This window comes from Triturus cristatus, chromosome 5_2, assembly GCF_964204655.1.
Source record: "Triturus cristatus chromosome 5_2, aTriCri1.1, whole genome shotgun sequence".
Classification (NCBI taxonomy): domain Eukaryota; kingdom Metazoa; phylum Chordata; class Amphibia; order Caudata; family Salamandridae; genus Triturus; species Triturus cristatus.
In genome coordinates, this window is record NC_140588.1 from 456,634,029 (window position 1) to 456,661,812 (window position 27,784).

Below are 27,784 nucleotides of genomic sequence, written 5' to 3' on the forward strand. Positions count from 1 at the left end.
GAGCAGAGGGGTGGATTAATTCACATAATGTTTTAGTTTATCAAGGGGTTATTTAAGATGATTTTTCCATGTTATTGTCATATGATTAAATTAGTGATTGGATGTTGTTATTATTATGATCTTGTGGCTGACAGATGCATATATATCTTTTACATACTACGGATACCCCTGAAGAAGGTTTAAAATAAACCGAAATGCATTGGGTGTAAAGATCGTAAATAGAAGAACTCGTAAATCTGTTTAACTGTTCTAGAATAGGCCTGGATGGGCAATTTTGGAATAAACAACATGCATAAGATTGCGGAATTCTGAGTCTTTGGTGTGATGGATTAACTGTGAATAAAAGCATGATCAATAAGAATAAAGACTTGATTACTGTGGTTTAAGTGGATGAAATTCAAACACTAGTGCATAAGGCTGTGCAACCCTTTTGGATCTAGAAAAGGCGGGTCCATATTTTTGAAAGTATCTTTACAAGTGCTTACTGGAACGGAGCATTAAGGGTACATGCACGCCGAACTTGATAAATTCAGAAAAGAACAAGTGAGAAATAATATGGGTGTGCTCCAGACTATTCAAGCGATGTATATTAAAACTGTTCCAACCCTGGTTAGCACTCTGATGGAAGAAAATAAGCAAAGAGCATTGGAGTATTAGTTTTCACGTCAAAGACTGTTCATGAGAAATACCGATATGAAGGAGTTAATATACATTAAGTGACTATTGGACATGAAGTCATGTTATGGGGATTCACGCATGTGTTGATTTTGAGATTAAATGAGAATGTGAATTATTTTTAAGCACATGGTTTAGGATATGGGTGGTATTGCTTTAAACAAGGAGTTTCGGTGGGGCGGGTACATGTGGACACAATACGTGCTAATCACGGTGTTTGCAGGTGGGGGTGCTTTCATAGTTTTTAAGTTAGTGAGTGAGCATTGGGTGGTTATTCAGTTATGTTGTGTGCGCATGGGAAGAACAAGGCGCTTGCAAAAGTAGATTACATCAGGTATGTAACAGTTTATATAAAGGATAATGGGTGAAGTGACAAGAATAGGGTGTGGGGGTGAGTTTACATACAGCGATGAGCGCACTATATGAGTTTGGTGGAAACATGGGGTTGTTTGGTGTCGAGCAATTTGGGTTAAAAGCGTGGGGCACATTAATAATGACATAAGTATAAACGCATTTTTGTCTGTTGGATGTTACACAGGCGGGAGCAGAGGGGTGGATTAATTGACATTATGTTTTAGTTTCTCTCGGCGTTTTGTAAGTTGATTTTTCCATGTTATTGTCATATGATTAAATTAGTGATTGGATGTTATTATTATTATGATCTTGTGGCTGACAGACGCATACATATCTTTTACATACTACAGACACCCCTGAAGAAGGTTTAAAATAAACCGAAATGCATTGGGTGTAAAGATCGTAAATAGAAGAATTCAGAAATGTGTTTAACTGTTCCAGAATAGGCCTGGATGGGCAATTTTGGAATGATCAACATGCATAAGATTGTGGAATATCGGGTGTTTAGTGTGATGGATTAACTGTGAATAAAAGATTGATCAATAAGAATAAAGACTTGATTACTGTGGTTTAAGTGGATGAAATTCAAACACTAGTGCATAAGGCTGTGCAACCCTTTTGAATCTACAAAAGGCAGGTCCATATTTTTGGAAGTATCATTACAAGTGCTTACTGAAACGGAGCATTATAAGGGTGCATGCACGCCGAACTTGATGAATTCAGAAAAGAACAAGTGAGAAATAATGTGGGTATGCTCCAGACTATTCAAGTGATGTATATTAAGACTGTTCCAACCCTGGTTAGCACCCCGATGGAAGAAAATAAGAAAAAAGCATTGGAGGATTTGTTTTCACGTCAAAGACTGTTCATGAGAAATACCGATATGAAGGAGTTAATATAAATTTGTTTGGTGGAAACATGGGGTTGTTTGGTGTTGAGCAATTTGGGTTAAAAGTGTGGGGCACATTAATAATGACACAAGTATAAACGCATTTTTGGCTGTTGGATGTTACATGGGCGGGAGCAGAGGGGTGGATTAATTCACATTATGTTTTAGTTTATCAAGGGGTTATTTAAGATGATTTTTCCATGTTATTGTCATATGATTAACCCCTTCGCTGCGGCGCGAATGCCGCCGCAGCGCTGGGGGGGTTTGGGGTGAGCGCAGCGCCGCCATGCTCATGTCGGAACCACGCCGTCATGAGTCACGGGCGAGCTGTGCTCATGACGGCGTGGTTCCGTCATGACTCCACCCACTTGCGCTGATCGCCCGCACAGGTGGGGAAACAGCGCCGCGTGGGCGGAGCGGCCGCCAACGGCTGCAGCATGACGGAACCACTCCGTCATGAGCACACGGGCCCGTGGCTCATGACGGAGTGGTTCCGTCACGAGCATGCAACGGGTTAAATTAGTGATTGGATGTTATTATTATTATGATCTTGAGGCTGACAGATGCATATATATCTTTTACATACTACAGATACCCCTGAAGAAGGCTTAACATAAACCGAAATGCATTTGGTGTAAAGATCGTAAATAGAAGAACTCAGAAATCTGTTTAACTGTTCTAGAATAGGCCTAGATGGGCAATTTAAGAATAAGCAACATGTATAAGATTGTGGGATTCCGAGTCTTTGGCATGATAAATTAACTGTGAATAAAAGCATGATCAATAAGAATAAAGACTTGATTACTGTGGTTTAAGTGGATGAAATTCAAACACTAGTGCATAAGGCTGTGCAACCCTTTTGGATCTACAAAAGGTGGGTCCATATTTTTTAAAGGTTCTTCAGAGACATCAATGAAAAATCAACGTTATTTTCTAGACCATTTTAGCCAAAGAACAGTAAACTATCTATCCAACGTAGAATCCAAGAAAAAAAGAACAATCATCACGGCACCATATTTAAAGAATAAGAAAACAATTTGCAGCCTGGAAGCTGAACCATATGCCAGAAATGAAGTTTAAAATTCATGAAAATACACAGAACTAAGAGACTGATATTCATAGATGATCAACAATGACATATAACATGCAAAGTAAAATACAGGAAGTGGTGACATGTTTGACAAAAATGGAATTCCAAAAGCGCCATTAAGACTCTATGGAAAAAATGTGTCTTGCCAAAAGATACCACCACGAGTGTGTGACAAGGTCCTCAAAGACTGTTGGATACGCACTTGTGTATCTTCTATGAATGATTGTCCAGCTGTGCACACATTTTAATTTGAAGAAGACCAATCTACCCTGCACCTTACAGGCCACTAGGTCACACAGACATCAATGAATTGCTACTTATCAAAATCATCCTCTGGCAAGTGCTGCAAGACCTAGCAGAAGAAATCAGCATCCTAAATAAGAAACAATGTGGCTTCATATGCCCAACATAGATAAGGCACTCATATAGAATATATTTTTGCAAATTCAGTGCAAGCCGAAATGAGTCCACTACACGTGGCTTCGCTTCACTTAGCCCAAGTGTATAGTGTGTGGCACAGTAGACTATCAACAACTCTGGGCAAAAGTGACAAAGAAGTATGAAATGGCAATGCCTAAAGGTTATCCTCCAAGTATTTAAGAATGTAAAATCTCAATGTCAGAAAGGCTTCCTTGGCCAAGGAAATTCAGCTTTTGAGACAAAGAACTGAAAACTCTTGCTTTTGGCACCTCTGTTCTTCAAAACAAATATAAAGTATCCATATTATTTGCGCATGGAAAATTCTCATGAGAGGCCTGAAATGCTCCTGATAAGCCTCAAATAAAACAATCCTATTGGTGTGTGAACCTTGGAATCCATACAATGCAACCAAAACATGTTTCCAATACTTGAAATGTACACAAAATATATCCCAATATCATAATTCAGTGTCAAAGATTTTACACCACAATAACTTTAACATTTCCAGAAGTCTGTAACATACTTGAGGTGGTCACATATTTTCTTGCTAGGCACTCACATTGAATAATAACTGGATTTGAAAGCCATGTGTTGGTCAGTGTATCAATTAAACAGCTAATGCTGCTGAGATGTTTTCTGCCAAACTTGAGGCCTACATGTAGGCATACATAGACAAGGTTGCCAATGCCAAAACATAAGACATCATACCATATGATGGTGAATGATGTAAAAAGTGTTCAATGACCAACAACAACTTATGTAGGACTAGCTACAAGAAATTACAAATGCAAAAAGAACAATTTATGGACAGAATGCAGAACAATATCATACAGTACAGAGAACTGGGCCTAACTCCATCGTTTTTTAACGCACCATACCATTTCAGTTTGGCCCCAGCCATATGCAATTCAGTCTTGACACTGTGTCTGAACTGGGGTGGGGAAGTGAGCTAAAGAATGATGATGGATTCAACCCAGATCTGTGACTGGGGCTGAGTGTCTGAAAAGTTTCGACACTCTATCCATCATTTCCTTGTGTTTGCTTTGTTCGCCCTAATTTGGCATGGTATACCCAGACGTGGGTCCCTTGCACACTTTGCAACTGGATTCAAGCTAGCCTGGCTGATGAGGGGTGTTACCCCAAAACCGGTCCCAGGATGCTTGTTTCTGGCCCATGGTAGACCTGGCTTGGCAGTTCGATCTGGACAGTTCCCATGAGGCACAGGGTCCAGAATGATTTGCATATCGCTGGGTCAGAACTGGGGTGGCGAAGTGAGCTATAGAACGATGATCGATTCAACCCAGATTTGTGACTGGGGTTGAGTGTCTGAAAAGTTTCAGCGCTCCATCCATCATCTCCTTGTGTTTGCTTTGTTTACTCTAAGGTGGCAGGGTATGCCCAGACGTGGGTCCCTTTCTCACTTTGCAACTGGATTCAAGCTAGCCTGGCTGAAGAGGGGTGTTACCCCGAAACCAGTCCCAGGATGCTTGTTTCCGGTCCAGGGAAGACCTGGCTTGGCCGTTCAGTCTGGACTGTTCCCATGAGGCACATGGTCAAGACTGATTTGCATATGGCTGCGTCTGAACTGGGGTGGCGAAGTGAGCTAAAGAAGATGATGGATTCAACCCAGGTCTGTAACTGGGGGTGAGTGTCTGAAAAGTTTCAGTGCTCCATCCATCGTCTCCTTGTGTGTGCTTTGTTTGACCTAAGTTGGCAGGGTATGCCCAGACGTGCGTCCCTTGCTCACTTCGCCACTGGATTCAAGCTAGCCTGGCTGATGAGGGGTGTTACCCCGAAACCGCTCCCAGGATGCTTGTTTCCAGTTGAGGGACAGTTCAGTTTGGACTGTTCCCATGAGGCACAGGGTCAAGACTGATTTGTATATGGCTGGGTCTGAACTGGGGTGGCGAAGTGACCTAAAGCATGATGATGGATTCAACCCATATCTGTGACTGGGGATGAATTTCTGAAAAGTTTCAGTGCTCCATCCATCATCTCCTTGTGTTTGCTTTGTTTGCCCTAAGTTGGCAGGGTACGCCCAGACATGAGTCCCTTGCTCACTTTGCCACTGGATTCAAGCTAGCGTTGCTGATAAGGGGTGTGACTACAAAACCGGTACCAGGATGCTTGTTTCTGTCCAGGGAAGACCTGGCTTGGCAGTTCAGTCTGGACTATTCCCATGAGGTACAGGGTCAAGACTGATTTGCATATGGCTGGGTCTGAACTGGGGTGGCGAAGTGTCTTAAAAAACAATGATAGATTGAACCCAGATCTGTGACTGGGCATGAGTGTCTGAAAGGTTTCAGCGCTCCATCCATCATCTCCTTGAGTTTACTTTGTTCGCCCTAAGTTGGCAGGGTATGCCCAGACATGAGTCCCTTGCTCACTTGCCACTGGATTCAAGCTAGCCCCGTTGATGAGGGGTGTTACCCTTGAACCGGTCCCAGGATGCTTTTTTCTGGTGCAGGAAAGACCTGGCTTCGTAGTTCGGTCTAGACTGTTACCATGAGGTAAAGAATCAAGACTGATTTGCATATGGCTGGGTCTGAACTGGGGTAGTGAAGTGAGCTAAAGAACGATCATGGATTCAACCCAGATCTGTGACTGGGGGTGAGTGTCTGAAAAGTTTCAGTGCTGCATCCATCATCTCCTTGTGTTTGCTTTACAAGAAATTACCAATCATTCCCCCAAAAATGCAGTGATTGATTCTAGACCTCAACCTATTTGGCAGATCAATTGAGAAAGGTGTTTAACGGATGTGCTGTTATCATACAATGCAGCGATTTATAACAATAGATAAAAGGCCTCGGCTAAAAGCAGTACATTAACCTTGAAGGAAGATTCTCTGTTTCTGGGTCCTACTTTAAAGAAATGTGGGCACTGAAAATAGAAAACAAAATGCATCAAATTTACAAGCACAGGAACAGCAACACACACCTGAACTTAGAATTCACAAGATTGTCCTAAGGACTTCTCCAGAATGGGTAAAGCAGACATCTGTGGAGGGCACAGAGTACCAGGTTGGGAAGATGCTGAGCCCACAGCCAAACCCATACATTGGGCTGGACCCGTCATATTGCCACAAAAGGTCCATGATGTTGGGCGTTCTTTTGGTGGCCGGGGGCAGTGAAAGGCATGGCCTCAGGATCGTACGGAAAAAAAGATGTGGCTAGACGTGCTCGGACTCTTTGCTCCTGCCTGTAGTGTTGTCCACTACCAAATTCTATGGAGGGGGATCTCGTGGAACCCCCACAGATGTGAGTTAATTGGTTTTCTCTGTGTGCCGTGTGTGGCGTGCAAAAAAGATGGCGGGCATGTATGTTCAGCGATTATGCATCAGAAGCCAATTGATAACACTGACTCCACGTGGTTTGCTATGCCACATGCGCACAACGCATGACCAGGCGGCACTGACCACATTGGTGGTCGGCATCCCCCTGGCTTCCAACATCACATTGGCGATGAGGCCCGTACTGACCCATGCCCTGCTCTATCTAGCCCGTCTGCCTCTCAGCCTCTCTAGTGGTGGCCACCCGGCAGGAACCCACACCGGTGGTGCTCATACTGCAGAGAAAAGGTAGGCTGCGCTGGCCCCTGTTTCCCCCAGCTAACAAGGGAGAGCACTCAGGGCCCTGCCTTACTTACCTTTGCCTAATTTCACCCGTGGTGGGCCTTCAAGAGGTTCCTTTGCCCTTGGTGGGCCTTTCAGAGGTGTCTTCACCCATGGTAGGTCCCTGAGAGATTCCTTCAGCCTCCTGGTGCCACCTACATTCCCCAGAGCATCGGCCCAGGCCTGGCCCACAACAAGCCCAACTCTAGTGGGTGACTACTCTACATGAGGGCCTGCAGACTCACCTTGCAGCCAAGAGACTCATTGCCTGGCCTCTGACCCTCGGCCAGGCTGCTGTTTCACGTCCCTAGTGCAAGCAGTACTCGTGCCATGAGGAGTGCTCCCAGAAGCCAAGATCTCCATAAGGGCAATAATGCAATGGTAAGCCGCTCTGACCACGCTATAATGTCCACTGTCCCTTCCATCGAACCATTCCTCATTGAGGGCACAGATGTAATAGTGGAATGTTGCAGCGCCCTTCTACTGCACTTAGGGGGAAAGGACATCCACAAAGTATTTAAATCCCTTACAGAAGCAACGCCCAGAACCTACACCATGCTTCTCATTGCCCTGAATGCACACCTCAAGCCAATGATAAACAGGAACTACGAGCATTTCATCTTTAGACAGGTGTTACCTGTGTTTGTAATTGTATTACTTAAGATTTTGTCATGTGCTTCCAAGATGACATTTTGATTTTCTCAAAAAACAAGCAGGAGCATTTGGAACATTTGAAGAAGGTGTGTGTAGAGTTGGTTAAGCAGGGGTTCACTCTGAAGGAAGATAAATGTAAATTATTCCAGGAATCTGTGGAGTATTTGGGTCACACCTTATCCAAGGATAGAGTTGTGCCAAAACAGTCATTGGTGGATGCCATTGTTAATGCCCTTGCGCCCGATAACAAGGAAAAGTTTCTCTCATTTTCCGGACTATGTAAGGATTTTGCAACTAAAATGGAGCCCCTGAGAGAACTCACTCGGAAGAAAGTAGAGTTTAAGGGGTCTGATTATGGAGTGGGAAGTGTGTTGTCGCAGAAGTGTGTAAGCTAAGAGTGAAATGTAGCTTTTGCATGAAGAACTCTTACTTAAACTGAATGAAGATATGCAATAATAGAAAGGGAACTTTTGGCGTATGTGTGGGCTGTAGAAAACTTCAGAATTTATGTTTGGGGTGCTCGTTTTACCCTTAAACAGTCCATAAACTATTAGTCAGAACGCTACTCCGGTGGGGGGAGGGGTGGGTTTGTGCCACTGCATGCATTGCCAGGCTTATGTCTAGACTTCAAGAATACAACTACAAAATTTAAAATGTACCAGGGAAGAAAAACATCACTGCTGATTGTCGCTCGAGGCTTCCCAGAGACAGTGGGGAGGAAAGTAAGATAGAGGACGAGACAGAAGTAGTTGCCAGTATTTCTGATGTCATACCCAAGGAGTTTGAGGGTGTGGATGAGGAGATGTGGAAAGCTGTAGTGAAGGGGGATTTGTTGCATTTGAAAATGTTGGAATATGTGAAGGATAGCTGGCCTAGAAGGTGGGAAGTTCCTGCAGAACTGTATCCTTCTGGAGGGTTTCTGAGGAGCTGGAAATTGAAAGAGAGATGTTATTTAAGAGTGGACAATGTTCACCACCCATGAGTTTACGTGATCGCATTTTGAAATTAGCCCATGAAGGCCACTTAGGAATGTCCTCTATGAAGACACTTGTCAGAGCTACCTTTTGGTGGCCAGGGTTGCACAGACTGGTGGATAGGGTTGTACGGGAGTGTGATGTGTGCACTAACAGTGACAGAATGCTCAAAGTGGCGCCGGCTCCTTTATGTCCAGTTGAGTGGTCTGAGTTTCCTTGGTAGAAAGTGGGTTTCAACATCTCGGGTCCTTTCAATTTTTTACTTAATGAGTGTAGATTTGCCATGATTATGGTAGATTACCATTCTTAGTGGCCAGAAGTTAAGTTTGTATCTCATGTCACCACTGGGACTGTTATTAAATTCTTCAAAGAACTGTTTGCTAGGCAAGGTGTGCCCAAAGCTCTCATCACTGATAATGGGGTGCAACTTAATTCACAGGAGATGGGTGACTTTCTCCATTGTTGTAATGTACACCATGTGACTACTGCTCTTTATTAACCTATGGAAATGGGCAAGTGGAGTATTTTAATCACGTGTTAAAGCAGAGTATCTTGTGGGCACGTGATTTTGGTGGTGAATGGCAAGGCAAACACTGAGAGAAATTATTGTTGTATCACATCACGCAGCATACTGAAGTTAGTCCTTACACATTGCTTAATGTTAGGGATTCCACAACTAAGCTCTGTCCTTGGTAATTCAAAAGGAGGCAGTTAAAAGCAAATGAAGGGGTGGCCAAAGAGGAGGTTGCAGTAAAGGTAGGAAATATGCAAGAAAAAAAAAGGCAGAACTGGCATTTGAAGTTGGTAACTGGGTCAGGGTACACAGGCCACGTGTGGTGTCTAAGAATTAACCTAAATTTGGACATGTCATGAGAGTAGTCAGGATCAAAAGAAAGTGTGGCTACTCAGGGTGGAAAAGTATGGAATTTCGGGAGGGAGGCTAAGTGTAAGAATGGAGGAGAGGTGCAGTTGTGTGAAAGTGTGTATGAAAATGGGGCTCTTGAAAGTGTGGCCTCAAGAATCAAATCAGGCAATCGGGTCAAGAAGTTCCCTGAAAAGTTTAAGGATTTTGCGTAGATATTGTTGAGGGTTGTATGTTGTGTGTGTGTGTTGCGTTGTAGCTGTGTGTGTTTGTTCTTTGTTTGTAAGGGGGTATATATGTGTTATATGTGTTTGTATTTCTTAATATTGTGTCTCTTTAAGAGCATTTTTATTTTTAAATGTATTGTTTACCAGCATTGTTCTGGATCTAGAATGTGGGGCACTTGGGAGTTGACTGCCTTGACTGAAGGCAGATCCTGTGCTGTCTGTGCAATAAATCTTCTTGGAATAACTTTTGGAGTCTTTGGATTTGCTGCAACAAGCCTGCCAAGAATCAGAAAAATCACTAGACAGATTCTATGACAGACTCAAAGAGCTCGCAAGCACCTGAGGTTTCAATGATGAACAAGAGGAAATCAGAGGCCAAATCATTCAAGTCTGTGCATCATCCAAGCTAAGGGAGGTCATACTGCAGAATTCTGGGAATTCTGGAACATCATTAAGAGACAAACCGCGATGCAATGCGAAAACTCAGAGGAGACGTGCTGGATGGCAAAAAGACAGTACTAAAACCCCCAATGCTTGCAAGAACCAAAGATAGAATCTTCGCTTATGAGCAACCACAGCCACTGCCCATGCTGGGGAGTTTCAGGTCATCAGACTTCCTTGGGGCCTTTAGTGTCGACACCACCATCTATGTCACAAACGGCTGTCAGGGCATGCTCGTCAGCTGCCACACAGCTGAAACCTTGAGCCTAGTCTCATTGGCGTTTCAAGTGCAAGTCGGGGAACTCTCTCACATCCTGGCTGAGTTTGAAAGCGGAGTCACAGGAATAAGGTGCTTGAAACACAAAGTTGTGCGATTGCACATAGACAAATCGATACAGCCCATCACCCTACAACTTCATCACATTGCATTCCACCTCAGACCCAAGGTGGAAGAGGAACTTGACATACTGAAATGCGCAGGAATATTCGAGGTCACAGGTCCTATGATGTGGGTGTCACTCATAGTAGTAGCAAAAGAGCAAATGCAGCCAGGAGAGGTCTGCACCTGTGCAGACATGCGACTCCCGAACACCTCAATAAAGCATGAATGCCATCTGACTCCCACAGTTGACTAAATTATAGGGGAACTCAACGGAGTCCAGTGCTTGGTAATTGTACTGTATTGCATTTCTTGTCATTGGGAACATTTGGAGCTGTTTGTTGGGGATGTCTTCCACATCTAATAAGATACAACTATCCTCAGTAGTAGAGACAGGGATATGAAGAGCGTCATTAATACGCTGGTCTCTGTTATCATTGTTGTGACCCGCCATTCTTGCAGTGGGTGATATAAATCACCGATGCCTACTGATGTACCGGAGCGGCTTAGGGAGGCTGGGATGCCCCGTAGGGCTGTCTTCCCCCACATTAGCCAAAAAAGCGTAGGAAGGAGAGCACCCTAGCCATACACTGCCTTCAGAGAGATCCAGAGGGATAGCAATGGTGTCCTGATGGTGGTGACCAGAGCAGGGCAAGAGTGAAACCTATAGGGTCAACAGGTAGCTCTGGGGCAACCACAGTTACTAATACTATGCATACAATGACATTAACCGCACAGCAGTAAGTGGGTATGCTCCTCTGCCAACAACAGGGTTTTCTAATGTGACCAGGGCGACAACTTTCCAAGTGTTCTGCCATGGTTATCTAAGGTGGGGAGGTGTCCATGATACTTATATGGGAGTGGCTACCAGGATACCGGAGGAAGATAGTCTGGCTAAGGTTAGGATGTTGAGGGCCATGTTTGGGAGCGGGAAGATCAATGGCTATCACTGGTAGCCCTGCCCCTTAATATCTCCAGAGCAAGGGGAGCAGTGCCAGCACCAGTCCACACCTTCCAGCTGTTGGTACCCAGTGGCAGTCAACAGCCGATATACAGGAGGTTGAGGGGGAGGCGCCAATTCAAACAACTGTGGCCAAGGAAATTAGTCTGTTAGGCACTATTCTATCCTTGCCTAGTATGGACTTGGGATCAGTACAATCTGAGTGGGATCAGTTAGAGGTGCATTTGTCGGCAGAGATGAAAGTGGTGGGTTCTCCTTGGGTTCTTCTTTATTTGGATAACTTCTTATTCCTAACTGCAAGGAAGCCTTGGAGAGTTTGTACAGTTACTAGGACAGTTTGGGGTACCCCTCACCCAGGAAAAGACATACAGATCTGTCATAGCAGTTACCTTTTTTTGGTTTCGAACTGGAATTTGTGTGGGTGAGTGCAGGCTTCCCCATAAAAAAGTGAATATTTTCAAGGAATCCATAAGACACTGGTTAGTGGCCTGAAAGGTAATACTTCGCTAACTTCAGTTTCCAGTGTGGCAGTTGAACTTGTTCTATGCATCATTCTCATGGTGTGCCCATTCTCAAGATCCATTGCACAGGTAATGTCAGGTCTTAAGCAAAAGCATCACTGGGCAAGGTTGTCTGGGGGGAGGCAGGACCTTCAAATCTTGGAAACCTTCTTGAATCAGTTAAATGGATCAGTGATGTGACCAGCTCCTTCAAGATCTCATCAGGAAATTGGCCTCTTTACTAATGCTGTGGGGAGTATCAGTGTTGTTGCTGATCATCGCAAAGAGTGGTGTGTGTAAAAACAGACCGTAGGCTGGTTTGTGTCCAGCCTAGAAGACAATGTGCTTCCTGGAACATTTTCCTATTTCTGTAGCCCTTATTGAGTGACCTAGTCATTTCCATGAACAGTCTCTAATATTTTGGTCAGACAACATGGCATTGCTGCAGTCCATTAGCCAACAGAGATCCGGCTGTAAGATGGTGCTTAGATTGATTAAGAAAGCTATTTTGCTTTGCCTAAAGAATAATATCACATTTAAGTCTAACCATGCACCAGGTGTGTTGAATAGAGCAGCTAACTCTCTGTGTCTCTTTAAACTGCAGCAATTCCTACACTTCTATCCAGAGGGGATAGAGATACCTACTCTATTCCTAGAACATCTATGGAAGCTTGGTGCCACATCCTAGCAGACCTCATGGCAGCCTTTCAGATTTATCTGACTTTCATGGGTCAAAGATGTGAAGGGGGTCTCTTTCTAAGCTTCTGGGGAGGAATTTCTCGAGCTGCTGAGACAGGATGGCCGATTTTCAGCCTAAGCGAGATGACACCTGACAAGAGTGAGTGTACTTTTAGCCAAGTTAGAAAGGCACAGAGACTGGGCCACCTCTTTTTGTATTAAAACGCCTTGAATGCCTGGCAAAGGCTTGAGGGAGTTAGGAGCAATGCCAGGAGGCCAATTGATGGTGTAAAGTTGGGAATCATTGTAGCACATCTCCCAGAAGTGTGCAGGTCCGAATTTCAAGCTTTGCTTTTCAGAACAGCTTTCTCTTTGGCCTTTCATGAGGCTTTTATGGTGGGGAGCTTGTGGCAAAGTCCAAGACTGACCTCAATGTGGGAATCTAAATAGGTGCAGTAAGCCTGCTGGCTGGGTCTTAGACTGTGATATTGGCCTCTTTAAAGGCTGATTGGGAGAGCTGAGGTGAACACATCATCCTCAATAGAGTCCCTGGATCCTATTGCTGTCCAGCGCAGGCAGTCAAAGGGTACATTGCATTCCACCCTCAGGGGCCGGCTGAGGCATTGCTTCTATGTGCAGATGGAACACCGCTATGCAGATTTCAGTTCCCAAAAGGGCTGTAGTTGGTTGTGGTGGCTGTAACGATTGAACCAGCGGATTTAATTTCCAACTCTTTTGTCATTGGAGTAGCCAATTCACAAAGATAACCCTAGACTTAAGTCTAAGTTTTCCTTTGTGAATTGGGTCCTTAGACTTACCTTTATGTTTACCTTTGTGAAATCGGGCCCTTAGACTTCAGGTCTAAAAGTAGGGGCATATTTATGAGGGCCTTGAGTCATGCTTCCACCACACAACGTGGTACATGCACGACGCAAAGACCCAAGTCATGTTTATGAAGCTACGCAAAGCCACTTTGCATGGCTTCCCAAATATGGGGCAATGTAACATGGCACAAATTGCTGCATTTCCATACTCAGCACAAGGGAGGCATTACATGGGCATTGCGGTGGGCATTCCCATGCAACTCCCATGGTTTTTGATGCATTCCAAAACGTACAACCTATGAATACATCAAAATCTTACGCCTCCCCAGGTGAGGCGTAACAAGGAGAAATATTTTTATTTCTCCTTCTTTATTTCTCTTTCTATGTGTGCTGCAGAATGCCTCTCTGAATTGTTTTGGTGCAGGAAGGTTTCACTCCCTGAACAAAAATAATCCTGCCTGTAACGCATTAGCGCTAGGCTGCCAAATCAGTCCCTGCATAGGGAGAAAGGACAGGAGTGCACTGTATTCCTGCTCTTTCCCTGCACTGCAGGGCAGTGCAGCAAGGTAGCTTGCTGCACTGCCCAGCCCTGTGCCACCATTCTAGTAAATATGACCCTTTGACTTCAGGTTTAAGTTTACCTTTGTGAATTGGCCCCACTCTTCTTCCTCCCCTCATTTTTCTCCGTTCATCAGATCCTATGGCTATTCATAGGTACTGGTTCTGGGCCACTCTTAGACTCGGCGGGCTTGCAAGGCAAAAAGGACCGTCGGCTTTGAAGAGCATGCCAGGTAAGTGGGTTTCCACAGGAAGTGATATGGACAGGGAGCTCTGCGTGTCAATGAATGTCAATGAATTTAGGATGTCGGTGGAGAAAATGTTACCAAGGGGCTTCCACCCCCACATTCTGGTGATAATGCATTTGAGCTGCGTGGTACTCTGCCAAGGTTTCAAAGGGAGTTCATAGTAACCCATCACACCCTGGTGGTTTTCATCCAGACCCATCATTGCCCCAGGTTCAATCCACTAAAAATTAGTTAATTTGAATGAAGATCCACACCACTTTATTGCTGATTAGTGTGTGCAGTGCCACCATTAATGAAGTGTCACGTTATTTGTTTATGGTGGTAGAGGTGGTGGATCTCATTTACAACGGACACACTTCCTTTAATTTGAGGCATGCTCTACTCAGTCAAGTGTCAGAGGGGAATGCCTATACCAACTAGCAGCAAGAGACCTTTACTATCTCAAACAGAGTTTTCGTAATGGTCAGTAGCTACCACTATGTGGTAACCCTGATTACCTACAGATAATATCTACTCTTTAGAACTGTAAAAATGACCTCTAGCTTTCAAATAGCCAACTATGTGACATGGCATAAAAGATAGCCTCATTCATGAGTAAGGCTCCCTGTTTTCCGCTTTTACCGTTTTTACAGATAAATGCAGAGAGAAAACATTCATTTTCTTTTCTGTATTTATTTTTTTAAATGGATAAAAACGGAAATTAGGTTGTTTGTTGAGTAATTCTAAATACTGTCTGCCATGACTGCCAGGCCAATAGATGTGTGGATTGATAGATAAGGGGGGAAAAAACGAAAGGAATTTTAGTAAAGAGGCTTTAACAGCAGTATACATGCACAAGGTTAATACTAAATGTGTATATTTTCATATAAGTGCACTGATTTATCGTCTGCAGGCGTTCACAGCACTGAAACCTGACAGACATTCATGGATGAGTGCATATTTGTCAGTTAAAAAACTGTGGAAATATACTAATTTCAGCTTAATTTTTCCACAAAACACAAATTACATATGGATAAATACAGATAAAATTAGCAAAAAATAAATATGGATAAATACAGACGGAAATGGCAAAACAATAAATACAATAAAACCAGGAGCCCTATTTATAAGTGAGCCTCCCTAGGCCTCGCTAGGCCTTACTAGGCAAGAGTCATTCAATGCAAATCCTAAAAATGGTTGCAACAATTGAACAAGGTTGTGATTTTTTTTAAAATAAAGATGTCATTGAAGAAACAGGAGAACTGCATGAAAAGTGCAAAGAAAACTGTATGAAAAGTCCCAGCTTTAGAGAGGCGATAGAATGGAAGAAGCATAGTTAATATTGGTAAGAAAAATAAATAAAAAAGCCCAATTAGGTCATGCCAAAAGCCTCTTTATAATTGTACTTGCTTTTGGGTAAAAACAGAGGTCGAAAGTGCTTAACGCGTAATTTATATTTACAAAAGCCGAGCCATCGTATCACATTATAAATATATTAATGCATTTCGTAGGTTTTTTTTTTTACCTATGTATGTGTGCTTCTTGCATGGCGCCAGCCTTTCTTTCAAAGGTTAGATAAACGAAAATAGTGGACGAATGTTTGATTTGCAAGCTATATAGCAGGGCATATAGAACCACACATAATTGAAGGTTTACCTTCAATATGCTATAAAAAAAAGAAAAACAAGAAAAAATGGTAGATGTGCATTTCATTATGGAGGAGGAACAAGAACGACTTTTCGCTATGAATTTTATCTTTGGACTGGGCAGATTATATCAAACTATTTCTAGAAGAAACCTCTCCTCAGACGCCAACCAACCTCGTCTGGCTCTCCCTGGACTTTCATCTTTTGCAGTTAAACAGGCCTTCAACTTAAACACTTTGAACATAGAGATAACCTAGATAAATAGAACCTTTTATTTTCTCCCTTTATTTTTTGCAAAGCACTCTGTAATTAATGCCTGATTCTGGATGTATTTATTTCCTGTGAGCTCTCTTTGCAAAATGTACCAAACCTGGTTTTGCTTTCTTTACCGGTTACTCTGTCTAATAGACAATCCTTCTTGCTGAACCAATAAATAGGAGCTCGTGAATTACAGTTGTGGAAACGTTGACAGATTACCAGAGAGGATAATCAGGGTGAGGAAGTATAGCACCAGATATTTCATTTATTTACCACGGTACATCTTAAAGTAGCACTGTCCTCTCTCTATAGGTTCTGAACCAGGGAGCAAACATAAAGTACTTCATAAGACATGCAGCATCAGTACTCGCAAACATTTTCCCAAGGGCCACAAAGTTTGGTCAGTGATATGACCAAGGGCCGCATCGATGCCGGCAGGGTGGTGATCTGGGGGGAATGGGGAAAGGGGCATGGTAAGGTGGGTATAGGGGAAGCGAGGCATATGCATCTAGTGGTTGGATTGCACAATGTGAAACTAGAAAACCGGGGATTAATCCCAGCTTCCCTACTTTACCACATTGTGTTATGCTAGGCAATTGTTTAGTTTCACTTTCCCTCCTTTTTTTATTATCACATATAAGAGGACCTCGAAATACATGACTTCAGGATGTGCACTGCACAAAACCTTCTCCTCTGTTTTAATAAGCTATAATGTTGTTCATGTACACTAGGAGGCCACCCTAAGAGTGCACATAACAACTGACTTACCTCTTAGTTCACTATTAGCTTGTTGTCATTGTGGGGTATGAATGTATGTTTCTAAATTCACTTTCACTTAAAAAAATACTTCTCAAAGCACTGAAATCTGATATACTAGGTGAAATGGTTCTGCATGCTAATGAAATACACTTTTTGAACTATTGAAGAAACCTTATCCTATTTTTTCACTTTTGCTGCAAGGTGGCTTTGAAAATGAAGTTGTTCCTAAAGTTAAGTGGTGCAGGACAACCTATTTACATCCTTTCTTTAACTTCAATTGACGTTTAATTAAATGCTTGCCTGTGTATTTAACATTGTTAGTGCTGAGTTGAGTGAACAGCATTGATGGGGAACAACCTTTACAACGCAACTATTACAACGCACTACACTTACAACGCAATTTTTACAACGCAACATCCACTACAACGCATTCCATTACATCGCATGACACTACAACGCATTTTTAAAAACTACCTTTACAACGCATTCCATTACATCGCATACTACCTTTAAAACGCATACCATTACAACGCATAATATTACATTAAAACCCCTACACTATCCAACACTTACCCTACTGTTGCACCCCCTGGAGTTAGAATAGTATTTTTTACCCCTATACTATCCAATACTTACCTTAAATGCAATGTAATATTATGCTCCTGTCCTGATAGAGATTTCACTTGAAATGGCAGGAGATTTGTCCCACTGCATCCTGACATGATGGTAGGTTTTTAGCAACACAGGAGCATGCAGTCCTGTTCAAGACTTTTGTAATACCACACACTGCAGCATAACAATGGCAGGATGATTACCACTATAGTACCCCTTGCAACTTCCATTATATAGGTCAACATATTTATGTGTTGTCCAGCCTCACTTTAGCTTAAGATGACACTAATGAAAAATGTTCACTGTAATCATTCACATTATTGGGTATTACAATTGGTGGGGAGTCTAACACGAATTACAAAACCAAAATTAAAAAGTTCAAAAATAACCATTTATTTAAAAAAAAAAAAATGTCAACAAATAAATACATGGGGGAGGAGCCAAGATGGCGACCGGGACGGCAGCGTAGATTCCCGGCTCCGTGAACCTCCGCATCCCGCACGGATATCCTGCATGAGATCCTTATTCTGCGCTACGAGATCGTGTTCGTAAACGAAAGTGGCAACCGATCGTGTGACCCTGAGGTTTCTGACTGCAGTACCGCCGGAGAAATCAGCGATTGAACTTTGCGGCCCGTGCGGTCCCGAAGCCGGGACCTCGAGTGGACGCCTTGGCCGGGCGGCAGTTTAACAACAGCGGCCTGTGGTGACTGGGTGGAGTCGGTCCGCCGGAGTGGTGCTCCCCTCGGCCTGCATTTTGCTGTGGTCGCTCCCCCCCTGCTGAGCGCTGCGGACCGAGGACATGCCCGGGTGTGCAATTCTCGGATTCTGTGGTGTTTGCCCCTGCCTTTGACGGTGAGCTGCCCGGACGCCGTCCCTGGTTCGCCCTGATCCTTGCGGGCTGCTCCCGGCTTTTTGCGGGAGCTGGTCCGTGGCGGAGACGACTATTGCCCGTGACCGCGCAACGGTTGAATCTGTTCCTCCCCCAGGATCCCTGTCTTCAGCGACGTGGACCTTGAGGCGTTGGTCCCGGGGTCCTGGCCCCAATACGAGTCGGGCCTTCCCAGCGGCCATTTTGTCACTATGCAGCCTATCATCCTGTCCGCTGGGACGCAGCGGGACTGGGGGTGTGTGACGGTCGGGAGTGTGGCAGAGCGATCGGAGAGAGCTGCTCTGGGGTACGGCGACCTCCTGGAGGCCCTTGGTGCCCTTCATTACTCCTTGGCTCATGGCGCCGGGGTCCTGGGGAGGAAGCTAGATGGTGTGGTATCAGCGTTGGGACAGTGGCGGCATGCTGGTCCACAAGTACACAGTGGCTTTCCACACTGCACACAGGAGGAAGATGTTGCGGCCCCCCCCGCGATTAGTGTACAGCCGGACACTCCGGACAGTATGCTACCGTGTGGTCGGCTAACTGTGGGCTTGATCTGCTCCGGAGGTATTGGACCTGAGCGGAAGATGGTGGCCTTGTCCCGTGCGCGGTCTCCGGCGGCCCAGGGACGATTCCAGCAACGTGTGTCTCATTTGACTGCTTCAGCCTGTCTGGACCTTGTGTGCAGTGCAGATCCTGGGGCAGCACTGGAAAAGACGCCCCCCCATGAAGCGGTCCGTGCTGATGCTCAGAGACTTCCACCCCACCTGTGTGCGTCGCTTCCCGACTGTTTTTGGACACTCCTGTACCTTGGGACATCGGACATGGTGCTGGGTCGAGGGGCAGGCATGGGCAGAATCGCAAAGAGCGGTCAAGGCTGAGGCTGATCCTTCGGGAGTGGTCACCTAGTAGACAGGCGGACTCATGGTTATTCGCATAGTTGGTGCATAATGCTCCCCACTCCCCCCCTCCTTTTTTGATATGATCAACTTGGTGCTGCTAATTGTTTGCTGTGGGGAGACTTCACCGTGCGGGAGGGAGAAGCCGGGGGTATGTTTTGAAGGCCCTCCTCCAGTTTATTACATTCCTTCCGCCCCCCCGTCTGGGGGGGCTCTTTCTTACTCCTTTTTTCCCTGTCTCTTCTATATTTCGGGTCTAGTTCCAGGGCGACAGGCACACTGCTGGGGGGTGGGGCCATACTCATTCGCAGAGGTGCAGGGTGGGGGGATGGGGGAGGGGACTCTTTAGTCTTTATCTCTTTTTCCATGGCCTCCTTTTTCTTCTCTGTTTCTTTTTGCTTGTTTTTCTGGGATCAGCGCGGTACACCTCTCTTATTGTGAATCGCTTGCTCTTAATGTGTGCCACAGTTTCCGGGGGGTTCGCTGGGCTTTAGGTACGGGGACCTGTAGGCGCAACTATCTTTGATATTTCTCCCCATCCGTACTTTCCCGTGTCTGCGCCATTGATTCAATGTATTGCTGCTTGCTGCTTGCGTCTCTTATCCTTGCCCCTTATCGCTGTTGGGAAACTGTTTGGCACCTGATCCTACTGTTTTGTTTTATTATAAAATGAAAAACCCTTTCTCTCCTGGTGTCCTACCTGAGCGGCTCATTGGCCGGACTATACTGTATTGTAGACTTTGCTCTCCGAGGTGCCGCCGTGTTTACATGTGCTTTTATTGTTCTGATTGCTTAGCGGCCGGCCCCGGGGGGTTGTAGGCCCATACGTGTAAATGATTGAAACGTCAATAAAGGTTTTTAAAAAAATAAATAAATAAATAAATAAATACATTGTGCCATCATTTTGTAAAAACATAAATCGACATTAGAATAATAAATCACTTTCTTTAGCATTCCTGAGTGATTCACACCAGATGCTATAACCAATTACAGAGATCCTAAGTGGTAAGATGTTTTCATAATTTATTCAATTATGTTCACAGGAGAGTTTCTCTGGCGCAATTCAAACAAAAAGAAATTTTGCTTACAATAAATGCAGTCAAAAACGGCCAAACAGCCAACATGTGTTTGTGTACACCGTTTCTTCATGGCAATAGTAGAACTCCAAATTTAACACCTTAATTCAATAATTCTAGTTCCATGTTGTTAACGTTACGCCACTTAACTACAGCAAAACAAGCGTTGGTTGTTTTTGACAATTGGCCCCATTTATGTGGATGACTGGAATGAACATTTTGAATAAGGTAGATTTGGGGGAACACACCTTGAGGAGTAGAGTCGTGCAATGCCGAAGGCCTATACTTAATATATCCTGTTACGTTTTTTAAAATTGTTATTTGTGTAGTCAATCAAAATAAGCAGTTATCTGGTTTGTAAACAGCGCTTTGTATTTTATCTTGCACACTGTATGATGGTTTTCTTGTGTATGCTTTTATGATGTACACTGTGATATCGAATAAAGCGTATTTTGATTGGTTGCTGTTATGTTTTCATAAACATCCCCTATTTACCAGAGACAAGAATGCACTTTAACATTACAAAAAATGGAGATAGCCAAATGTCAAGGTCATCAAAGTACTTGCATAAAAGCATTTTGAGGATGAAAGGTGACAATCTATAGCCTATTTGGACCCCATGTTTGGCAAATCCAGCAGGAATCATACTCACACTCATGGGGACCATCCACAGCATTTGTATGCTATCCCGCTCATTTGAATTTTGTTTTGTCATCGGTGAAAAGAAAAACAGTCCAGGAAAAGTAGAGGCAGTCTTGCTCAAATATTGAGGTCTGAAAGCAGATCAGTTCACATTAAGGTAACATTAAGGTATAAGAAAATATCAGCTTGAACTGATCCTCACATTTATTATTTCATGTCCTACTTTCATGCATAATTTCAACAAACACCTCACTATTTATCAGCCTAACCTATTGTTTTTTGGAAGTGGCACTTTTCATGGTTATTCATATAACTTGGGGGGTCCATTTTTAATTTCTGCTGCACCCCTCAGCATCTTTCCATTCATCCAACTCTGGGTCCTGAGGTCTCACTGTTGCTTAAATATGTCTTCCTGTTCTACTGTCTGTCGTCACACTGGTTGTTGATATGACGCGGCCAAGAAATGATATGTCTACTTTGTGATCACTCATTATAGAGAGATAAATTGTCCTTAAAGAGATGCGGAATTCTTACTCATTTACACAGATAACACCTTCTTTTGAATGACTCCTACAATAACACCAGCCTCACTACTTGTATCACACAGAAGAAAAATATCAAATGGAATCAGCTGGACTTGCTCTGTGGTGTGAAGCCCTTCCTTTCAGATTCAGACTTCAGGGCCCCAAACAAGGTACTAGTTCTGTCTATCTTGATGAAAGCAATGCCCTTGACACGAGAATCCATTTAACCTATCCCTATGAAAAGCATGCTGCAAACAGCAGCCCATCGGCCCAAAGATCGCCCAAAAATATGAGCAGATCACATGAACTGTTAACTGTTGAAGAAGTCCACTGGCTCTGTCTACCATCTCATATTACTTCCAAAACATGCTGCATCATCTGCAAGGCGGTCAACTCAAGAACCATCACTAATACCTACCAATGAAGATTAGTACTTACGGAGACTACACAAGATATGCAACAGCACCAATAAAAGGCTGGAATTCAAAGATGCAAGAAGGAGAAGTCTAGAGACCAGCTTTTTCCAACTTTATCCCAGGATCTGGGAAGCAATTCCAGTCCAGATGTACTACGATATGTCACATTTGCTTTTCAGAGAGAGCTAAAGATACAATAAGTCAAGTAATGCTTCATGAAAGAGTAAACTCCTAGTCACAAAACACACTAAAGAGACTCCATATTCCGCCACCCACAGTTAATTCCCATAACAACCTTGCTTTTATAATATATCCTATCTGTGTGCCAGTGGCGTAACGAAACTTGAGGGGGCCCCCCTGCAAAGCACATGGAGGGGGTCCCCTCCCACGGCGGTGCGGCCCTCCATCTACCACTTTGCCCTACCACCCAGAAATCTAGCATATTTTGATTTGAAACCTCCAACATTTAAATAAAATGCCTCTATATTGTCTTTCTCTAAGTTCTAATGAGAAAGTGGAAAACACTCTTAACATACAAGCTATGCCATTTGTAACAATACTGTCAAAAGCAGATTATTTAACTGAGGCAGCAATCAGAACAATGCCAAGGAGCGGTCCTATTGTCTCAGGAACTGCCTATGGCTGAAGAACAAAGAACAACTATGAAGGGTCTGAAATAGAATTGCCAATACCTTAAAACTTTGAAAGACCAACCCAAACCTGCAATTCCATAAAAACTCGACTGACAATATACAGGAGAAGTACACAAGCTATAACTCAGTATCCTGCGAACGTCAAGAGAAATAGACTGGTGAATTATCTGCATGCCACACACTAGCGACTGTCAAGGGTTGTGCATGATAATAACGTGAACTGAGGAAGCAATTTCAATCATAATGTCTTTATTAGTAAGCACTGCAAAACAGGCAGGCAAACAAGGCTGAGGAAGAAAACTGTTTGGATGCTTCAGAACATTGATGCAGATGTTCGTCTGTTTTAATTTCTGTAGTGTAAACAATGCTAAGTACAAGATTTAAGTTACACATATTACAGGCAACACCATAAATAACACTACATGTAGAATAAAAACAAACCATATCAGCAAGTACCTAATGACAATCTATACAAACTGTAATTAGTAAAGCAAAAGAAAAAGTGCAAATACTTTCAAAGTGCAAAATAAAGCAATCACCAGTCCAGCAATATACAAAAATCAAGCATGTTTTGTAAAACAATCCAACTTTATTCTTGTATCAAGGTGAAAATACTTTCAAAGTGCATGGTAAAAACAAGTCCAGCAGCTTCCCTCACAAGGACTGACCTGAACCACCAGACTGGGCCTTAGTTCATAACAAACAAGAGGCCTCAGACCTCAGTGTGTCAACACTGGCGGTATTTACAATTTACTAAGAGTATAGGCACGCCTGCTAAATTACAGATTCACCATTGCCTCCAAATGGCTCTATCGTCATGTGTGACACCGCCAGCCAGGCCTGGATTTTAAGCCAACAGCGCCTTGCATTCTGGGAGTTGTGCTGTGACCATCTAAGTAAGGGGTTAAACATTCCAGTATGCAAAGTGTTGTTGGATAAGAGCTACGAATGGCCATGACATGGTGCCAATGCCACTTGGCAGCTATGTTTTATACAAGCACTAGGGGATGTTTAATTTCCTCAACACAAGCTGCAGAAGTCTGGCGTCAAATAGCAAACACGTTGTGCGGAGAACCCAGAACATGGACATCAGGTGTCATTCTCTAAGAGACCCAGTGGTAAAAGACCACAGTTGTCTCTAATGCATGTTAGTGCCAGGCAGTGGTCGAAGTGGGGGAAAAAAAGTAGGGGAACTGTGGGTGGAGAATCAGAGGGCGGGAATAACCAATGGATTTGGTCAGTGGGCGGAGTGAGAGTTGTGGCAGAAAGAGCAAAATATCCCAATTTTTAGTATTCGTTTCCCATTTCACTAACCGGTTACAGCTTATTACATTATTTAATTTAACCAATAGATACACATGTTTATTTAAGGTTAAACATGTGTTATTGACATTAAAATACATTCACAAAGTGGGATACATTTCCAATCACAGAATGTCCCAAATATCCTTAAAAGTGGAATCGCAAGCCATTTGACTCCCAGCCATGGAGTTTCTGTCATCAGTACTTCTCCTCCCTTTTTCCACAAGAGCAGTTGAAATTAAATGAAATGAAATAGCATTTATAAAGTGCATGGTTACCCGAAGGCATCCCAGCGCTAGGGCAGAAACCGCACTAAACTGTGGCAATCAATTAGGGAAAAGCCAGGTTTTGAGCCTCCTGCGGAAGGCGGTGTGGTGTGGCTCTTTACGTAGCTGAAGCGGTAAGGAGTTCCAGAGTTTAGCGGCGTTGTAAGAGAAGAGCCGGCCGCCACTTCTGGACCTCTTGATTCTGGGAACAGACGCCAGGTGGAGGTCATTTGAACGTAACCGCCTGTTGGCTTGGTAGGGCTGGACAAAGGAAGAAATGATAGCCGGTCCCACACCCCCTAGTATCTTATGGGTGGTCCAGAGGTCTTTAAAGTGGACTCTTTCCTGAATGGAAAACCAATGCAAAGACCTAAGTGCAGCTTTGGCTGACTGGCGGCTTGGAGTACCCTCAAGAATCCTTGCGGCACAATTTTGCATGATTTGACTTTTCTTAAAGACCGCACAGGGAGCACCGAGATAAAGAGCGTTGCCATAGTCCAGGCGGGATAAGACAAGTGCCTGGACCACGAGCTTTCTTGCTTGAGGGGGTAGCAAAGGCAACACTTTACGCAGCAGTCTTAGAATACCGAAGTAGGAGGCAACAACTTTCCTTGCTTGGGTTTAAAAGCTAAGCTCAGAATCAAGCCAGAAACCCAAACGCTTTTTTCGGATTTGGGGATAGGCACAGGGCCCATACATGCCCGCCAGATAGAGTAAACCTCGAAGGGGGAGGGATTATCGAGCAACATAAGCTCGGTCTTATCACCGTTCAGTTTTAGATGGGAATGGCATATCCACCTCATCACCTGCTCGAGGCATGGGCCAAGACAAGTAGGGGAACTGCTTTTGTAGTTAAATGCCACCACTAATTGAGTGTCGTCGGCATATGGAATTATATGCACCCCAAAGGGTAGAAAAATGTCTGCCAGAGAAGCCATGTAAACCATAACCCTGAGGCACTCCACAATAAATGGGCCTAGGGCTTGAAATGGCCTCGCCCTCTAAGACCTGGAAGGATCTACCCTCGAGGAAAGAGCACAGTCAATTCAGGGCTGTTTCTGTCACACCCAGATCTTTGAGTCGATGCATTAGGATACGGTTATTAACCATATCAAATGCCGCGCTGAGCTCTAACAATATCACGGCCAGAGAACCACCTGCTTCAAGAATCCTTCTAGAGTCTTCCGCGACTGCCAGTAAGGCTGTTTCAGTCCCTTGAGAGGGGCGTAAGCCAGTTTGGGATGGATGCAGGAGTTTTCCAGCTTCAAGATGCCTAGAGAGAGAGTTCAAACATGAATGGCAAAATATCCTAGTTTGCAAATGTTTTCCACATAACCATGGCTTTGCCATATTTGCCACATAATACATCATCTACTGCATAATCTGACGATTTTAACTAAATGTTTATAGCTCAAACACATCAAACACATCAAAAGTTACTACAAAATGTGACTTGTGCTGCTGTGAAGTGGAAGGCCCTTTGCAAAGGTTGACTGGTTACCTTTCTCAGTGCTGCAGTTGTATGTTCCACTAGTACTAATAAGGAAAACTCTTTTCAGAGACTGTTAGCATGTGTAAAACTTTCAAAATAATAAAGTATCAGAAAATTTACACAGCACCACAAATACCAGTGTAGGGTATCAGAGCACTTTACATCCCACATATTACACAGAGACAATCATTCATATGTGTGTAAATCACTGTGTAGGAAATGTTACATATGACAAAGGACTACAAGGTGTAGGAGTCACATGACAAGCATACTAGTAGGCAGCATACTTTAATAGTGATTGGTCTGCAGAAACACAAACTCAGAATTAAAAACATAATACCATGATTAGGGGTTCTCTTTAATAATCAGAATTGATTTCTACCCAAATGAACCCTTTTTTGCAACATTAGGATAATCGAAGACTGGGGAAAAAAACATAACGCTCTAATTTATACCTTGGAGTTTGCATGTAGCTCTTACATAACAGTTAATAGCTCACTGTTCTATGTTAGGATTTTAACTTATGAACTGCAAGTAACAATAGGGTCTCTCTGACAAAAGCAGTAACCCACTGACCTATTCACATTATGTGCACTTTGGGATATGCATGGTACATGTTCTTAGCAGCATGCACATTACACTTCTGCCATTCCTTTTCATGAGTCAAACCTTCCACTAGACAAAACACCATCTCTCTCTACTAAGAACATTAATCACTGGAGTTATCAAGACATTTTTATTGTTGCCCAAAAATGTTGGAGGCCAGGAAGGAGGCAGCAAGTGCTTTTAAAACCATAAGATACATACAAACACAACGCCCCCAACTGAAGTTAGCGCCCGGTGCGGTCGCACTGCCCTAGAGCCACCCTGCTCAAGGGTCCTGTGACCTCAGTGCCACTCTATGGTGTGCTGCTTCATAGGTCTGTCCCCAAGACTGGAGGTGAACTTCATGGATAGTAGTGGACAGGCCTTCAAGGTTAATCCACACTTGCCACCGCTAGGGTCCACCTGCTGGTGCTAAGACACCAGGGCTTTTAAGATCTTGCAGCGCCTTCTAAGGTGTAGCACAGGAATGTGCTCCCTCAGGAGAGTGGTCTGGGAGCCTGGTCATTAAGGCTGAACCTGGGTCACCAGTCCACTTCAGCAGCTCTGACCATAGCGCCACATCCTGTCCCCCACTGAACCCCATACTGTCCCACTAAGAGAAACTTGCACTGCACTGACCCGCTATAAACACTTGGATGTGACTCAATTCTAATTCTGCACTAGACAAGAGCAATATGCTGCCTAAAATAAATTAACATCGTAGAAAAAGCAAACACTCATAGGGAATGCAAGAGTAAGTAAAGCATGTGATATGTAAGCAGGAACAACATGGTTACCTTTTTCCTTTTGCACTAATTATTCTGAAATTAGTGAGTGCTTTTGCATGAAAAGGTAAGGCCATGACTACAGGGCCCGGAAGGGACCCGTTTCAGTGTCCATTGCTTATATTCTTTCAAAACATAGGTAGTATGGTTTAAAAAGACCACATTCGTAAACACACAGTCGCTGTACACATTTTGTTTTCCAATTCACCCATCAAGCAGGTATTTCAGTACCTCCAGGCAAGGTGCACTTTCCCACACAGGGAAAACAATGTTGTTCAAAGAGAGACGAGAAAACAAAAGTATCACTTGACTGGCAAACACTGTAAAGTGGCGCTAATGTGTTTAGGTGCGTGTACATAAATCAATCTGGACACCTTGCAACCACTCTGTCTTGCTTTAATTAGTTATTTATTTTTCACATTTGGAATGTTTTATTTCTCTCCACCTGAAGGCTGCACTTGTGTCAGAAAAAGACAACGTTTCCAGCAAAAATGTTATTCTTTTTTGGATCCGTTTAACAGGGGAGCAAATAAACGAAAGGAGGAAAGATAGGGTAATACCCGTTTCTTGAAGTCTCGGTTTTCACTAACTGACTAACTAACTGAGGAGCGAGACAGAATGAGAGGGAAGACTCGGAGGCTTAGATGCCGTCACCGTGGTGTGCGCGCACGGTTTA

The 27,784-nt window shown here is 43.7% G+C and overlaps 1 long non-coding RNA gene across 1 annotated transcript in view; it reads right to left on the reverse strand.

Annotated features, from left to right (window-relative positions):
* Positions 1 to 27,784, reverse strand: part of LOC146823151 (uncharacterized) — a 300,863-nt gene that overhangs the window by 64,322 nt on the left and 208,757 nt on the right. Inside the window, exon 4 of the long non-coding RNA XR_014962141.1 lies at positions 21,096 to 21,216. This is a non-coding gene — a long non-coding RNA (uncharacterized LOC146823151). The remainder of the gene's footprint in view (positions 1 to 21,095; positions 21,217 to 27,784) is intronic.